This window comes from Thalassophryne amazonica, chromosome 10, assembly GCF_902500255.1.
Source record: "Thalassophryne amazonica chromosome 10, fThaAma1.1, whole genome shotgun sequence".
Classification (NCBI taxonomy): domain Eukaryota; kingdom Metazoa; phylum Chordata; class Actinopteri; order Batrachoidiformes; family Batrachoididae; genus Thalassophryne; species Thalassophryne amazonica.
Window position 1 is genome coordinate 52,742,044 of NC_047112.1, and position 18,205 is coordinate 52,760,248.

Below are 18,205 nucleotides of genomic sequence, written 5' to 3' on the forward strand. Positions count from 1 at the left end.
TGGACACCACTCAGACAGCCAGCAATTCAAGGAGAACATGCGGCTAAACATGTCACTCCCGGTCCAATTGGGGAGGGGCCCAGAGAAAACTACAGAGTCCGACATTGTTTTTGCAAAGTTACACACCGATTCAATGTTAATTTTAGTGACCTCTGATTGGCGTAACCGGGTGTCATTACTGCCGACATGAATTACAATCTTACCGAATTTACGCTTAGCTTTAGCCAGCAGTTTCAAATTTCCTTCAGTGTCGCCTGCTCTGGCCCCCGGAAGACAATTGACTATGGTTGCTGGTGTCGCTAACTTCACATTTCTCAAAACAGAGTCGCCAATAACCAGAGTCTGATCCTCAGCGGGTGTGTCGTCGAGTGGGGAAAAACGGTTAGAGATGTGAACGGGTTGGTGGTGTACAGGGAGCTTGTGTTTAGGACTACGCTTCCTCCTCACAGTCACCCAGCCGGCCTGCTTTCCCGGCTGCTCGGGATCTGCTGGGGGACAGCTAACGGCGGCTAAGCTAGCTTGGTCCGCACCGACTACAGGGGCCTGGCTAGCTGTAGGATTTTCCAAGATGCGGATCCGAGTCTCCAATTTGCCCAGCCTGGCCTCCAAAGCTACGAATAAGCTACACTTATTACCATTACCATTATTACCAAGTACCATTACTAGTAAAGGAGGCTGAGGAAGCAGAGAAGTGCGGGAGAGACAGGAGAAGCCGCCATGCTAAACCGGCTAAGAGCTAGTAGCTGCGCTAAGCTAGCGGATTCCTAAAAACACACAAAGTGAATAATGTGTAAATAATTTAGAGGTGATTCAGCAGAGGGAGTGCTTTAGTTAAGGCACGTGAAAATTACACTGTGAAACAAATCGTTATCTAGATCAATCTAACTACACAGATTAAACAGCTAACAGATACAGCAAAACACCACTGTGCTCCGGAACAGGAAGTGATACAATACCGCAGTGAGAGCCAACCACCAGTATAGGCCAGTAAAGCCTCTACTTTACCTTACCTACTTTGCCTCTACTTTGTAAAGCGCTTTGAGCATCAGACGCTCAAAGCGCTTTACAAATAATGCCTCACATTCACCCCCATGTGAGAGTTCTGCCATACAAGGCGCTCACTACATAAGACCTTGCCCAAGTGATTTTCCAGTCAGGCTGGGATTTGAACCGAGGATCTTCTGGTCTCAAGTCCAACGCCTTAACCACTAGACCATCACCTGAGAACTGACACCTGACATCATTGACAACCTGATCAACTCTATGCGAAGGAGATGTGTTGCACTGCATGAGGCAAATGGTGGTCACACCAGATACTGACTGGTATCCCCCCCCAATAAAACAAAACTGCACCTTTCAGAGTGGCCTTTTATTGTGGACAGTCTAAGGCACACCTGTGCACTAATCATGGTGTCTAATCAGCATCTTGGTATGGCACACCTGTGAGGTAGGATGGATTATCTCAGCAAAGGAGAAGTGCTCACTATCACAGATCTAGACTGGTTTGTGAACAATATTTGAGGGAAATGGTGATATTGTGTATGTGGAAAAAGTTTTAGATCTTTGAGTTCATCTCATACAAAATGGGAGCAAAACCAAAAGTGTTGCGTTTATATTTTTGTTGAGTGTATGTAGTTGTAGCGGCTGCACTCTGCATTGGGAGTATTGGGAGTGAGGTTTACTAACTACATCTGCAAAGCGACACCTGCTGGCCTCGTTACACTCACCCCCCTAAACTCACCCCCATCCGGGTCACGGCACCATTGTAGTGGCTGCACTCTGCATTGTGTTGTTATGACTCCGCCCATTCGCTCCCCTCGGGACACGAACTCACGATCTCCGGCATGGGAGTCGGACTCTCTAACCAGAAGGCTAAAACCCAGGGCTCTGGCCTTGTGACCAAAGAATCCTTTTGAGCTGTTGGGAGTGAGTTTTACTAACTACATCTGCACAGCGACACCTGCTGGCCTCCGTTACACAGTCATACCTCTCTAAAATGAAAAGCTCATTAACTTTTACTTCATCATAGATAAATAAATTATTGCTGGTACACACTGTACACATTAAATTTTCATTATTACTGGGTTGTAGCACTGGGTAATTAAAATGAAAGTTGCAAGTATACATGGAGGAACAACTTATAATTGTGTGAAAACAACTCTACAATGTTGCGTAAATTCAGCTGATGGTAAAGCATCAGGGGGTCCACATCTCTGCATTTATCTGATTCAAGTAGAGCATCACTGCTTTTTTCAATCCTCTGGCACCCATCTGAATATTTATGTAAGTGTATGTGGAAAAAAGAATGGGTACAGGAATAAAAGTCCTACAGCACTGTGTGCGTGTACAGTATGTGTGTGTGTGTGTGTGTGTGTGTGTGTGTGTGTGTGTGTGTGTGTGTGTGTGTGTGTGTGTGTGTGTGTGTGTGTGCGTGTACAGTATGTGTGTGTGTGTGTGCGTTGGTAATGCCTCCAATGGCAGACTAATGATATGTCTTATCGACACCCAGCAGTGAATGCAGGCCTTTGTCTCCTCTGGGAACACATTATGGAAAGCTTAGGGGGGAGCTGCCTTTGACTCTTTCATTCTCTCAGCCACCGATAATTCAGAGCACAAAAACGACAACTGCTTTGCACCTTGTGCAGTTTGACGAGGCACAATAACACCGTGTACCTCTGCCGTAAAACATGACGATCTACACCTAACAAGCAAACGTTGGGCAAACGGCACAGAAACAGCTGATAAGTCAGTTACAAATAGTCAAACTTTAGACTTGACTTTACACTTTAATGGAAAAAAGTTATCAACTGTCAGAATTTATCACTAATTTTCAGTAAATATCAGGTGATCTAGAGGTACGTGGACTGGTGGTTACACTGATTAACAGCTGACTTTGTGGCAGATCTGCTGATCCACATTAAATATCACAGTAGCCCGGATACAGTCTTGACTCGACTTTTTTGTCAGCAGACTTTAAGAAAAAATGTATCACATTCAGGCCAAAATGCTCCCAAAAATGATTACATCCACCAGTGCTTATTTATTTGTCTGCCTGTCTGTCTTCTGTTACGAGGATTGGATTACGTCAAACCTACTTCACAGATTCTCACCAAATTTGCACCACATGTAGATATTAGAGCATGGAAGACCCCACTGAATTTTGGAGGTGATCCGGATCCGGATTCGGATTCTGGATCAAGACTTTACTTTATATAGGCTTTGAAGGATTACGTCAAAACTACTTCACAGATTCTCACCAAATTTGCACCACAGGTAGATATTAGGACATGGAAGACTCTACTAAATTTTGGAGGTGATATGGATCCAGATTGGTGGATGTCAGAAATCTCTGATTGCTCTTGTTCCTAGTACGGTCTGGAGCTGGCTAATTTCTGGTCTAGACAGCAACACTAGATCCATACTGGGGTTGGTTCATTTTTTTTCCAATAAGACCAGTTGGGTTAGTTTATGATTCCTGCCATCAGGGGAACTGAATTTATTGTTGTTGTTGTTGTAAATGACTTTATATTAACAGCGAATGAATCAAATATCTGTCAATACTGTGGAATAGGGGTGTAAACTTTGGTTGAGATGAAGTTGGTGTGCAGCAGGGCAGAACTCAAATCCAGACAATATAACAGTGGCACCAACAATGCAAAAAGTGTGAATTATTATTAATAGCTATATTTTTGTAATTGAATAAACTTGCGTATTTAAGAAGGTCATCACACTTTTCAAATACATGATGTCTGATTTGGCACCAATAAATTTCTCTTCATAGTTCTTCAAGTATCAGGAGGACAGTTGTGAGTTTGTACCTTTTTCCTCCTTCCACAGAATGAAGCCTTTCTCCTCGTGTCAAGGCTCTGTAACTCACTGTGCTTATTTGAGGGTTAGAGGTTAGGGCAGGGTCTCTTAGACAAGCAGTTTATGAAATGAAAATGTTTTCTCTCCCAAAGATGTTTCCCAAGTGTTACTTTTCTCATTTTTAAGAGTTCAGCATACAGCCCCTTAGGGAAGCAAAACTATTTCTATGGTTGCTTCCAGCAAAGAGTAAAATTCCCTCTCAGTGTGTATTTTTTTCAGTCTTTCTATTTTAAAGTAAGGTATCATGAAAATTAGGCACAACTACACCATACTTTGAGTTGGGTTTGTCTTTTGGTCTTTCAATTCCCACTTTGATGTAACTTCTTCTACCCTGAGGGGATCATGACTGTACAGAACCTCTATGTTCGCTTTTGTGCGTTTCTCTCAATTCCTTCCAAATCTGTTACTCTACTCAACTTTCAAGCAAAAAATAAACAAAATACAGTAAAACTCACCTAAACCCTCATTGTATGAACTGGATACTCACACTCACCAAAAAAAAGCAAAAGTCCCAATGTTTTGTATCATTTTCCATGTAATAAACACCATATATGCCAGGTTTTGTACAACAGATTTTCGTTCACATCGGACAAAACGTCCCATCCCATCGCAATGCATTTCCATTAAAAACAGATCTCGCCAATTCGATGAAAGCTCATGTGTTTATTTTATTTCAAACCATCCTCAGACCTGGCACCTAAACAAGGCAGGCCTTTATTCAAGGCCGACGATTGTCAACAAAATGCTGCTTGCTGCCTGCACTGTAATATGGTGTTAAGTTTCACATATATCCCTGGGAGTGACAAACCAAAGACCACCACTTTAGATCAGAGCCCTCTGCATCCCTGTGAACCCTCTCCGTAGCCTGGTCGAAACAACTGAGACCGCAAGGGCTGTAATTGGTCACTTTTCTGGTTTCACTCTTTCCTCTCCCGTCATATTTTAAATGTTTTGCAATGCGCACGCCGATTACAATTTGATCATGGATCAAATAGAGGAACGTCAGGTGGAAAAGTCAGCAAATATAACCAACTTTACAACATGAAGTCTAAAAACTACAAAGATGCTCAAATGACCTGCAATTCATGGAGGTTAACTGCACACACCGTAACAAATCATTTATCAATCATTTATCATTTATTTCTATTGTATCTAATCTGTATGATAAACATTGTCCGTGGGTGCCTAAAACCGGAGATACACAAAGGACTGATAAACCTTGGGTAACAAAGGGACTCCTGAAAGCATGTAAAAATAAAAATTTATTGTATAAGCAGTTTTTAAAATTTAGAACTAATGAGGCCAATAGGAAATATAAGACATATTAAAAATAAATTAACAAACATTATGCGATTGTGTAAGAAGCAGTATTACTGCGATTTGTTGGAGAAAAATAAAACTAACATTAGGGGAAACTGGAAGCTCTTGGGCGAAATCATTAAAAAGAAAAAAGTTGTTAAAGAATATCCATCTTACTTTTATATAGACTCTGATAAAATTGTAAAAGGAAATAAAATTATTGCTGATTATTTTAATGATTATTTTGTTAATGTTGGTAAAAATTTATCAAACTCAATTGTAACTACGGCAAAGTGTTCTATGGACAACTGTAAATTAATTAATAAAATTCAGGATTCAATGTTTATTAGAGAAATGAATGAAAAATAAATTTTTAATATAGTTCACAAAATTAAGGGGAAAAAAATCCACTGACATCGATAGCTTTGATATGGTTTTGAACATTATTAAGGTTATTATGGTTAAGAACATTATTATTATGGTTATTATGGAACATTATTGACTGTATTATCAAACCCTTAACATATATTTGTAACCTGTCACTCATGACTGGGAAATTTCCCTTAAGAATGAAAATTGCTAAGGTGATACCATTGTTTAAATCTGGTGATAAACACATTTTTTCACATTATAGGCCAATCTCTTTGTTACCACAGTTTTCTAAAATTCTGGAAAAAATATTTGTAAAGAGGTTGAACGATTTTATAGAAAAACATCATGTACTTAAGGAACAGCAGTATGGTTTCAGAAAAAAATCGAACAACTTCTTTGGGTTTAATAGACTTTGTGGAACAAGTTACAAATGCAATAGAGAAGAAGCAATACACTGTTGGGTTTTTTTTTTTTTTTGACTTACAGAAAGCATTTAATACTATTGATCATACCGTATTATTGGAAAAATTACAGATGTATGGTATTAGAGGACTGGCCTTTAACTGGATAGCTAGTTATTTACATAATAGATATCAGTGTGTTCACCTTGGTGGGATAAAATCAGAATTTTTGAGGATTACATGTGGAGTGCCCCAGGGGTCAGTTCTTGGGCCATTATTGTTTTTGCTGTATATTAATGATACAGGTTTGGTTTCTAAGTCTTTGAGTTGTATTTTGTTTGCTGATGATACAACTGTGATTGGTAGTGGAGATAATTTGAGACAGCTCTTGGACTTGGTGGAGAGGGAACTGCAAAAATTTAAATATTGGTTTGACTCAAATTATCACATAATTTCGGTCAAACTAAGTGCATTATATTTGGAAATACGCCTAGAAATTTAAGCAGTAAATTATTGTTGAATGGCATTGAAATTGAAATTGTATCTCAAACTAAATTTCTTGGAGTTTTTGTTGATGATAAGCTCAGTTGGAAAACATATAAAACATACTGAGTCCAAAATATCAAAAGTTATTGCTATCTTGTACAAAGTACAATACTTTCTCGCCCAACATCTGTTGGTTTCATTGTATCACTCATTACTTGTTCCTTATATGACTTACTGCATTGCAGTTTGGGGAAATACATATAAAACAAATACTAATCCAGTATTTCTGTTACAAAAAAAAGCTATAAGAGTGATAAGTAAAAAAATATATCGTGAACCAACAAATTTACTGTTTGTTCTTCTTCAGTTTTTGAAATTTTATGACTTGGTTGATTATTTTACAATACAGATAATGTATAAAGTTAAAAATGGACTCTTGCCTCAACATGTAGAGGAGCTGTTTAAAATGAGCGAGTCCAGTTATAATTTGCGTGGAACTTTGGTATTTGATAGAAGAAAGTTTTGAACTACTGCTAAAGGTCATTGCATTTCAGTAACGGGTGTTAGAGTGTGGAGTGATTGTTTAGATTGTATTAAAGTATCTAGTACATTGGCTTGTTTTAAAAGACTGTATAAAAATAATATAGTAACTTGTTATAGTTTGCGTAATTAAGTAAATTGCCTGTGTGGCTATTTTTTGTTCATTTGTCTGTTGTATTACTTTGTTTCACTCTGTTACATTACTGACTGGTATTGGTTTTTTGTGTTTATCCTTTGTTTGTACACAGAAACTGATGTACGGGGTGGGCGTTTATAAGCTTCTGCTTCTGCCCACACCCTTTCAGCCGCACTAAATTGGTAAATTGTTTGAGTTTTGTTCTAAGTTTTAATTTTTGTTTTCTCTTGACTTGTTTTGTTTGTGCGTGCTGAATAAATCATTCATTCATTCATTCATTCATTGGTTTGGAGGTTGATGACTGTATAAAGGAGTAGAGCTCATTGAGCGACAAATTGATCCAGAAAAAGCCACTGTTCCTGCAATAAATTGCATTAAGACACACATCAACATGATGGAGAACTTTAAAAGGGTCATACGCACGTCAACGTCATTGCATGGCCATGGAGTTAGGGAGTTGTAGAAGCATAAATCAGGCTTTAGGATTTTAAGATACCACTCTCCAGCGGACTTAGAAAAGAGCATGACTCGACCAAATGCATTCTTTTTGATGCACATAATGCCCGGCGCTTATTTCAGGCAGGCATTTATTTTTTTCAGACGAAGTTTTTACCCAGCCATTAAATGAGGCAGGTCCTGATTCAAGGTCAGAGGTTTAATCAACGAAATACATAAGCCTAATTGGTGCTTGGGATTCCCCGTAGATCGTTTGGTGCCTCCTGACTGTAACTAATCCATTCGTTATATACGTATAACGGATATTGCTCGTTTTATACATATAGCGGATTTTACCTGTTTTATACATATAGTGGAATTTGATTTTAATGGAAACAAAAAATTGCTAGTGCACCTAAATCCATTATATGTAAGTTTTACTGTAATCACTTTTGAATCTCCTGGAAATGCTCTCTCTCCAAACCTGAGATTGTCCATGTTGCTGGCAAAACAACTCCATATCCCCTAAGGCCAAGCAGTCAGCTTTCAAAAGGCAGGTAGAGTTGTGTTCCCCCATCCCATCGCCTCTAGCAGTCAGGGAGAAGAAAGGAAATTCACTACTTTATAGCCTTATAAAGACATTGGAAGCACCACAGTTATATTTTCCCCCTTTAGGTTACTTTCTGAGATAATCCTCCAATTTTACAATGTCATCTACAAATGCTTTACTCGTTGTTCTTTATTTTTCCGTTTTCTCTTTAAAAGTGTAATGCTTTTGACATTTTTATGACTTAAACCATAAATCAAAACAGTTTTTAATCACCAGTATGGTTAAAAATCAATCAATCAATCAATCAATCAATCAATCAATCTATCTATCTATCTATCTATCTATCTATCTATCTATCTATCTATCTATCTATCTATCTATCTATCTATCTATCTATCTATCTATCTATCTATCTATCTATCTATCTATCTATCTATCTATCTATCTATCTATCTATCTTTTCTTATTTAAAAATTAAAGGTATGTAGGTAAGAATTGCAATAAGGTGCCATGACACATTGGGGAAACTCAGCTTCCCAGCATGCTGTTCAAGAGTCAGTTGGCACTGCTTTGTATGTTATGCTAGTGTTAGCTTCATGTAACTGAAGAAATGTGGCAGATTAATGAAAGCACCAAAATCAACTCAACAAAAAACCCCAGAAAGACACTAATGAAAATATCTAACACAGGCCACCAGAGATCCTGTTGGGAAGAACAATGGATAAAATCTAGATATATTCATAGCTACTCGACAGAGACCACTCCTACAATGGACTAGTTTGTTAGTTGACAATATTAACATTAGTTACATTTTCAACATTTTGACTTGGTTTGCACAAATGAGGCAATAGGGAGCCTAGCATTTTTTTACTGGTTTATCAAAAGTATTTTTCCTAATTGTACATTGAAAATTCCCAGTTTCCAGTGAATGCAACATGAACTTGAACCTTGTGCATGTACTTTCTCCCTAATGTCACCTGTAAAATCTCACAAAGCAAAGGCGCTATAATTGCCAACAATAAAACTAGCTGTAAATTTGTGATACACCTCAGAAATAAATGTACCCTATAATAACTACATTTCTGCACAAGGTAAATTTAGTCAATTTTGTGAAAAATAGATGAGTATACACCTTTAAATATTTTCATTCTCCACCACCTCATTCCCAGTCTTTCTGCCAATCCATCCATGCAAGGAAAAATACCCACCTCGTCTCCAAGGCTGATCAAAGATCTTCTTCTTCTGACTAATTTGGAAAGGCTTCATAGGTGTCTTCCGCTAAAGACTTTAGGAACACGCTTCACATTTGATAGGCACAAATGTTGCCATTTCCCGCACTTGTCCATCAGATTGTCATGCTTGCTCCTCAACCCAGTCCCTGCCCACCACTGTAAATCACCGTCCATCATCTGACTTATACTTTGCTTGAGCGTGAAGTGACAATTACGCGCTCTGTCCTCGAAACCTGAATCAATAAGACTTGACGGACTGATTCATTTGCCTGTCATTTTCCCCATTTGTGTTTTATGAAATATGAAACCGTGTGACACACTGTGCTGCAAGACGTGCAGCCCCACCTCCATAAACACAAATGGACACCAAAAGAGAGCCGTGGCAGTCGTTGAGCCATGCAGCTTTTAAAACCAGCTTAGACAGACTCAGCTGCTCCTCAAAGATTTCCAGCCACCAAAGCAAAGGACAGACACACTTGAGAGGTAAAAGGAGAGCAAAGAAAGTGCAACAGCATATATGGAAATCCACCACATCCTTTCTTTTCTCTAGACTAAACTTAGGACACATTACCCAGTTCATAAAACAACTGGGTTCACTGTGACTCCACAAAACCCAATTCATATTCTGCACATCCTTCAAAAAAACAACATGGATGACATCATCTCCACGACACTCAAACCTGCTTTTCTGGACAAACAAATTCACCTTGTCTCATTCAGCATGTTATATATGAAGTGGGAAAAATTAATACATAGGGCATTATAGACTTTGGGCAGTCCCACAACTATTATTACTCCATTATCATCTACTCTTTCTTAAAAATCAGTGGAGAGGCATATGTTTAGTAGAACTTTTCAACTATCTTGGAACTCCTTTTCAGTTAAACCATCATCTAGAAACATCTAGTACAGACTGAACAAAGGTAAACAGGGAAATATGCAAATAAAGAGTTGGTGGGTTCAGTCCCTAAAGTGGAAAGTCCTATAGAGGTTCTGAGGCCCACTGCTGCTTGTGTGTATCCCTGGATACTGTAGCGTGAAGCCAATGGCAGTCCATGAGCAACTCTATTGGGGACACCAGTCCATTGCAGGTTACATCCCCCAGCCAAGGCCAGTGCCCAATTTCAGCTGGATGGACTGGGACAATACAGCTGAAGTGTCTTGTCCAAGGATACAGACAGGCAGCGTGACTGGGAATCAAACCTAGGTCTACATTTTCGTAGTCTAGCTCCTACGCCACTGAGCTACCAATTCTATCAAAGAGTCTTGGAGAAAACACAACAACCCTCAAAAATAGTGGAACTTGGGGTCATATTATCCCCTTTCAAGTCCACACAAACATGGGCTACAGATGTAGAGAAGAAAGGAAGAGCAGTCCCCCACCATAACCACATCCCTAGAAAAGAAAAAGGGGGCAAAGAAAGGGTTGATGTAATATGGACCTGTGTTCACTCAAAGGAGCAGAAACAGAATGGTGTTAAAAATGTGCAAAAAGGCAGAATATAGCAAAGCTAGACCAAACTGGAAATAAATGACTGAGCACAAGACATCAAAGGGTAGAGGAGATGACTGAGTTTGAGTGGATGATGTTCATACGAAATGAGCTTAGCTGAGCTGAAACTAATATATTCAGTTTTCAGCAGGATGGTATTGTGAGGTACAGTTAAAACTCAACCTAATGCAATGAATACTGGTTAGAACGCAATCGAGGAGCACAACAAACTGACATTGTTCTCGACAAGACAGTCCAGAGGAGTCACAGCTTCGATTCCCTTGTAGCCACTGTTTCTACCAACATTTAACTGGACTGAGCTTCAAACTTTCATGCCTAAGTTTTACTCTTAATTTGAAGCATTTTTAATTAAATGCGTTCCCATTTTCCTTTTTATTAGCAAACTTATATTTAAAGCATAAATGCTCAAGACTAACCTTAATTTGAAAGCAAAACAAAATGTAATCAAAAGTTCTTGCACACTAACATTTTTACATATTTGATACATTAGGTGAAATGAGGGAAGGAATATCATGAGCAACAATAAGTGTAGCATTACTGCAATATAATGCATGACCTGTATGGTGTACAAATGAATGTTTGAGTACAATGGTAAGAATATTTATATGCATTGAAAGATTGAACGGACCATTTATCAAGGCCTGAGCTCCACTGAATGGTCTGTTCCATCTTTCAATGCATGTAAATATTTTTTTCACTGCAAGAATGGAGCGGATTAATTTTTTGTTTTATATGATGTTAAAATAGATCTGTGTCATTCTGTTAATTTTAATGATATTTGACTTTATTTTACATGTAAATACAGGTGAACCCTGTTAACTCGCGCAAGTTGGGCTGCACAAAATTGGACCGTGAGTTACCTGAAACTATGAGTTAATGAGGTTGACCATTAAATCTTAACATCAATTAAACTTACTCAGCTTACTCTGCCCGAACAACTTGTTGACACTGCCGAGCATAGACATTATATAGGTAGACGCCTCATGGACTGCTGCTGCCTATTGGAGCTGACGTATCAGCATGGCCACCATCTTGGATGGGTCACTATTGCACCCCCAGTGCATTTATTTGTACTGCAGAAGGTGTATCCCCAACTACAATAATCTGTAACTCCCTGAATTTTTACCTGATTTTCCCACGGTTTGGTTTATTAGAAACAGCAGAGATTCAGTGACGATACAGGATGCTGTCACACATTAAAAATATGTACTTTCATACTGACAGACTGTCTGATGCTCTTTAACAAAGACATATGCTATGGCATATATATAAATGTATAAATTAATTAATTTTATAATTTAGTAAAGAAACAAGTTTGGATTGTTCATTTGAATTTATTTCTCTCTCTCATACATACACACACACACACACACACACAGAGGACATCACTTTAATTTCCTCTGCTTCGCTCACCAGGTTTTGTTACAAAAATAGACATTTTCAAGGCCATTTTCAAGGCTAACTTTACATTTGGCTAGCAAGCTAAATGCTTAGAGATCAACTCCAGCAAAATTAGTTACCAAAAATAATGGCTATTAGGTTTCATTTGTCGCGCTTATTAACGTCTTCCAACAAGCACTGTCTTCTTCTGCAGAGGTATTGGCAATGGACTTGATAATTAACAACAGCTAACGGCGCCTACAGTTTACCCCGTGAAACAAAAGCACATAACAAGTGGATGGAAATGCGCACAAATGCACTGTTCCTTTTGCTACATTAACGAAAATTTGCTTAAGAGTTGCGATACTAGTTGGATGGAAACACAGCTAATGAGAGAGAGTACCATTTCCTGCTGTAATAATGTTACACGTAAGTACCATTTGTTACAATGACATAAAATTACAAATGGTAAAACAGCCAAAATTATTGTTCAATCATACTTGTGAAAAGCAATCCCACGCAATCTGGTTTCTATACTGTGCCAGTTATTGCAACCATAAGCAGCAAAAAATACCGACATATCTGCTCACTGTCCATTGACTCTGGTGCTAGCCTATTGTGAAGAGACCCATCCAATATGGTGGCACTGCTGGATTTCATTGCAGCAAGTCATGAGGCGTCTACGTATATAATGTCTATGCTGCTGAACCGAGTGAGGAGCTTTTAGTAGTGTGTATCATGGGGCTGTGTAGGACAGTAAATTGGATGGAAGGAAAAATGCACAGAAAACCGTACAAAAATACACAGTAGCGATTTCACCCATAAAATGGGACAATTAATGATTGTCACATGACATGCATTCTATCAGTCAAATGACAGGGATCTATTTAAGTGTCATATAATATATTTTATGTCAAGAATTATGAAAAAAAATCATTTTAAAGTTAGAATGAAAAATCTTGTCGTTGTTATTGTAACCAAGGCTAGGACTCTCAACTGAAAGGTGGGTGAAAACAATTTCCCCCTCACTGACTCTGCTCTTAAACCACCCCCTATCCATGCACAGTGGCAGCCATTCTAACCACGACTGCCAGCTGAAAGTGATTTACTGCCGCGTTCAGCCTCATATACACTCTGAAAATTATTCTTATAATGATTGCTCATTTTGGGAAGTACTGAAACCCAGTTAAGACAATAACATGGCTTCTCTCCCACTTTCATGGGGGGGATGTTTAGTCTTTTGAGGAAGGGATTGTCAGCATAAGATTGTCTTTTATGTGCACTGGACTTTTTTTTTGTTGCTGGAATGGATGCTGGAGAGAAAAAGGGAAACCTTTATGCTGTAAAACAGATTTTGGAAATTCAAATACCAAACAACATATGCTCATAATTTCCATGTGATACAATTCAAAGCATTTAAAAGAACCTACAGACACACAGCCAAGTTGTGATAAAAATATATAAAGAGTTATAATTAAATAACATCATGAGGATAAATAACATCAAGGTGTTACAGTCCCATTTTTGTTACTTTTATATCTCGGATTGAATTAAACAAATCACTGCATATTAATAAATATATGAGGATAGGTACAAATGCAAGTTGAGGACAGGACCTTATCACTACAGATAAATAAACATGGACAGGCGATGGGGAGGGTGAGGACACAGCAGGTGACTCAGGCCGGATGATGCGTCCTTCACCTGGCAGCTGTGGCCTGACGCCAAGGACACACATTCAAACATAACACAGACACACGCAAATGTCACAAACTCCCATGGACACAGATGACTCAGACAGCTAGGCTAAAGGTATATGAGGACAGACGGACACACAAAACAAGATGTAACCTGAAGGCAAACCAGACTCACTTACCTCTCTTTCATCAGGCACAAGTTCAGCTTTGAGGGGTTTTCAGATCCCCTTCCTTCGCTCGGCGGTAAAGGTCAGGGTGGCTCGCCCTTCCTCTCATCAGCTCCTCTTATGACCTGAAAGCGAAAAGGGGACGCAGAGAACTATTAGGGAACTGAGTGGGATGGAGATGACTTTCCCACTCTGTACATCACTTCCCAACAAAGACAAAAATACACACGACATTCACAGGCAGTGAGTGGGTCCACCCTATAGACTGTACAGTATACACTGGTCAAACCCTCTGTGAAGTCACCCATAGGTTTTTCTGAAGAGCGACTTTGAAGCTTGAGTTGGTTAGATTTGGATGTTGCCATATTGGCAGTACCTCACTACTCCCAACTCCCACCTAACCCATAAGTGAGGAAAAGGTATGAGAAGTGAGTGACACCAGCGTGACCATGGTGGGACAAATCAAGCCAGTACACACCGCACACTAAGCTGGCAACACGCTAAGGCTAGCAGTGTCCTTTGGTCAGGTGATTTTTATGACAGGTTGCTTGGGTGGGGTATTAAAATCTATGACTGAAATATTACCTCCATAACCATGAAAGCATCAATGTAGCTAATGTCACCAAGCTATAGGTACCTCCTAGTTAGTACTAACAACACTAACATACAAATGAAATAATCTTAAAATTTCACTCAGAAGAAATACTGTAGCACAGACTTCTTAGATGTCCATTAGCACAAAATATTTGTCATAAAATGCTTAGAAAGGACAAACAGTTGTGTGAGGTAAAATGGACTGCATTTATGTACTGCTTTTCCATCTATATCAGAAGCTCAAAGTGATTTACAATTATGCCTTGCATTCACCCATTCAAATACCGATGTCAGGGTGCTACCATGCAAGGCACTCACTACACAGCAGGAGCAACTAAGGGATTAAGGATGTTCCCCTTGGGCCCTTAGTGATTTTCCAGTCTGGTTGGGTTTTGAACTAAGGATCCTAACCACTAGACCATCATGTCCCTCAGGTAGCGGCCACTGCTAATGGCTGGACCCAGTACACTAGCTGGCAATCAAAGCAACCACACCTTTAATTATTCAGAACTTTGTGGTTCAAAATAATCTAAATGTATGAGTTATATAAAAAATTCCCGCCTGTACAGTTGTCATGAATGGGGAAATACGCTATAGAGACCAAAACCATTTTTTGAACCTGGCTGTAAATATGTTCATTTCTGCTATAAAGTTGATCATTTTAACATGGGTGTCTATGGGGATTGACTTGGTTTTGGGGCTTTGAGTAACCATTGAAAGAACTGCAGGTTTTCGCACATCTGCATTGGCCTCTATTTATCAATGCCAGAGACTGACACTTTATCTTGAAAATGAGTCTTATAGAATATATGAGATAACAGTCTTACACTGTTTACAACTCAAATATGTACATGCTTACATCAAAGTTGCCCAAAATGAAGGGGGGGGGGGGCAACTCAACCCCTGGTTGGCCAAATCATAAAGGATGATGGCCAGTTGAAAAGAAATGGCACAGACACCTCAAAATAAGCATGTCCATATTGTTATCATATTCATTAGCCATCTCTTTTTATGTAATTCTAAAGTACAAGAGAATAAACTGTTCTAAAAAGGGGGAAAAAAATCAATATCCTTTTAAGTCATTTGTAAGACAATAATACAAGTATCATGGCTTCACACTATTGCTAGTTTATTGTTGTCTAATGACTATATTACTTGCGGATGTCATTGCTTAACAATAACAATTGTCTTTATGCTAAACCATTGTAGCAGCTATCATGTGATGTGTCATTTCATTTTATAAAATCCTGCCCTACAAAGTTTAAAATGGATAGTACTTTGCCTTTATGTAAAGCTAATGTATACTGGGCTAGCTATGATGCTAGCTAATTAACTAGCAAGAGCTTGTTTTGTTTGTTTGTTTGTTTAAAGGTCACACTAGCCACATTAACGTAGCCTGGCTGGCTCAGAAATCAGTCTGTTAGTTTAGTTTGCAAATTTACAACAATGATGATAATTTCAAAATACCAAGTGAATAAAATTGGCATTAAACACAGGATTAAAAATATGACAAATGCCAAAGGAATATTGCTGAAAATCAGAAGAAAACAAGAAAATACAATAGTTTCAGGTTTATATTTCATTTTATCAAATAAGTATTTACATATTTAAGAATAATTTCTTAGATGCCTGTGTGTAAATCTTTGTCATCCAAACATGAATGATCCCCTCCTCATAAAAACGTTTTTGTTATTATTATTACAATGATATGGATTACATAAACAGCCCGTTTGGTTCACTGTGCAAGTATTTATGGTGGCCATCAGGGTTTTGCAGTCACTCATGTGTGTGTCCAAAATAACTTGGAAACAGGTGAGCAGATTTTCACCAAACTTGGTCTGAATATTCCTTGGGTGGGTGTCTCCAAATGATTTTTGTGGTTGAGTCGGCAAAGAGTCAAGATCGTGAAAAATATAGTAAAAAAAAAAAAAAGCACACACATTTTCCACGCTGTCACTGCCACTAGTAGGGCTAGGAAGATGATGTGAAGCTTATGTATCACTAAATTATTTGTAATGAAATGGTATGAATGACAAAGAAGACAAGAAACGCCAAAAGATGCATTTTCCAGGATATCTCCTCAATCAGTCAGGTTAGAGAGGCGATCCAAAGCTTGTTCTGATCAACTAAACATTTTTCATAAATAACATCATGATAGTGACACAAAATTTTTAAAAAAGAATGAAGTCATTATTATATACATGCTGAAAAAAACACATTTCCCGGAGATCCGCTGTATTATGTGCACGTGTAGGATATGCATCACCCCTCTGATGCCTTTCATTCACTTTGTGTAGAACTTAAAAAAAAAAAAAAAATCCAGCAGGTGTAAGACGCTGCATGCTTGAGAACAATGCTGAGATAACATGAGCTCCACTTACACAGTGGAATGCGTTTTTCTCAATGAGCAATACAACGCGTTCAGGTTGGGGTCATGGATTGCTGAGTGGCAACCAGCAGCACGGAAGAGCCAAATGAAGATGATTATGTTTCCAAATGAGGGCGTGATTTTACATTACAAATGGCGAACCTGCGTTGGTGTGTTATATGTACGTTTTACTGCCCGACTTTTGTTTGACTACGCTCACGGTCTGGAAACCGTACTGTATGTAATGCTTATCAGATTGATAGGTTTTTTTTTGTTGTTGTTGTTGTTTTTGTTTTTTTATGTGTGCATGGTGGGCGGGGGTCTTACAGTGCACTGATAAAATTACTAGCAGCTGTATAACCCCCCCACCGGTTCCACACACTCCTCTTCCTCGTCTCATTTGCAGCGTGCAGCTGCACAGATAAAGGACGGAGGGTAAAGCAAATATTACACAATGGTCTGAAAACAATGAATGGAGCCCATCCCTGCCCCATCTAACACGCATACACACTTAGTGCACAATAGTGAAGAAGGGAGCAACTTCTTGTTCTCTTGATTATTGCGTGCGGACACCTCCTGCTCCCCTCCCATTCATTTGAATCTGTATTCGCACTGATAACCCCCGTGCACTCTCCCTCTCCGTCTGTACAACACGTTCCCTCACGCGCCCCTCCTGCCTCGGTCGACCCTCCCCAAAACCCTGGCAAAGCGGTAACAGTGCTCCTTTGTTTGCCCTCGCTCACCCCCAACCCTTCCCCTGGACCGGCACTGTTTGGCGGGGATGGAGACATGCCTCAACACGAACACTGGAGGAGAGGAAGGGAGGGAAAGATGGATGGAGGGAAGGGGGTATGAGGAGGGGGAAAATGCTGGTGGGGTGAGGCGGCTCACTTGGAGGAAAAAAAAATGTCAGTCTTACAGTTATTTATTCTCCTCTTCTTTGCAACTCCTTTTTTCCTCGCCTCTTTTTCGTGCCTCGACTTTTCTGTCCATTCAGCATTACTGGAGGGGCTGCCGAAAGTGGGCTGAGGGGGGTGCTGGAGGCACTACACACTCATTGAACCCTCTCACCCTGGTCGACTGGGAACTGTACGACGTCCTTTGTCATGAGTTCGTCAACTGTCTCAGTAGCAGACCACCGTATGTCTCCCGATGGGTCCCAGATCCA

The 18,205-nt window shown here is 39.3% G+C and overlaps 1 long non-coding RNA gene across 2 annotated transcripts in view; it reads right to left on the reverse strand.

The window, feature by feature from the left end:
* LOC117518775 overlaps nt 1-18,205 on the reverse strand; it is a 74,687-nt gene that overhangs the window by 33,499 nt on the left and 22,983 nt on the right. For both annotated transcript variants that reach the window (XR_004563072.1, XR_004563070.1), the window contains exon 2: nt 14,088-14,200. This is a non-coding gene — a long non-coding RNA (uncharacterized LOC117518775). The remainder of the gene's footprint in view (nt 1-14,087; nt 14,201-18,205) is intronic.